Here is a 683-nt window from a genome sequence, read left to right on the forward strand (position 1 = left end):
TCAGCTTCAGGGTCTTCACTGGATTTGAACTCACGACCGTTGCGCTCCAAGGCGGCGGCTCTAGCCACTAGGCTGTGCGAGTTGCCTGGACACAGGTCAGGGCGACCGTGGTCTTGGCCTGTTTTGACAAAAAGAGAAAGCGCACAGAGGGGGAGACCGAGCTACCTCTCAGGCTTGCCAAATCTAGAATTCAATTCCCCCTCTCTTTTTGGCATGCCGGGCCATAAAAACTAGCAAAGCTCAAAGCTCCGTCTGGAACCGTGAACAGCACCGTGCCGGGAGCTGACAAGCAGCTACCACGGTCTAGTGGTTAGAACAGCTGCCTTGGAGTGCAGAGGTTGTGAGTTCGAGTCCCGTGAAGATTCTCAGACAATTTTGAAGCGATAGAAAGCGACGGTAGCTGTTAAAAGGAGACCAATCGATTGAAAAAAAAAAAGTTTTTTCCACCGGAGTATCCCTTTAAGATCCGCGACTGTATCTCCTTGATTTTTTTGTGGCTTGACAAAACTTACATCTAAATGAAAGGGGACGAGAACCAGCCGCCAACTACTCCACATTCAACTGGTTCACATTCCTTAGATCACTGACATCCTCCTTTGACTGGGACAGTACCGGCAATGCCGTTTCCTTAACAAGAAAATAAAAGCTCCCCCTTTTCAACACCACTTTTGGCAGAACCTCCA

This window comes from Hyla sarda, chromosome 1 (genome assembly GCF_029499605.1).
Source record: "Hyla sarda isolate aHylSar1 chromosome 1, aHylSar1.hap1, whole genome shotgun sequence".
Lineage (NCBI taxonomy): Eukaryota > Metazoa > Chordata > Amphibia > Anura > Hylidae > Hyla > Hyla sarda.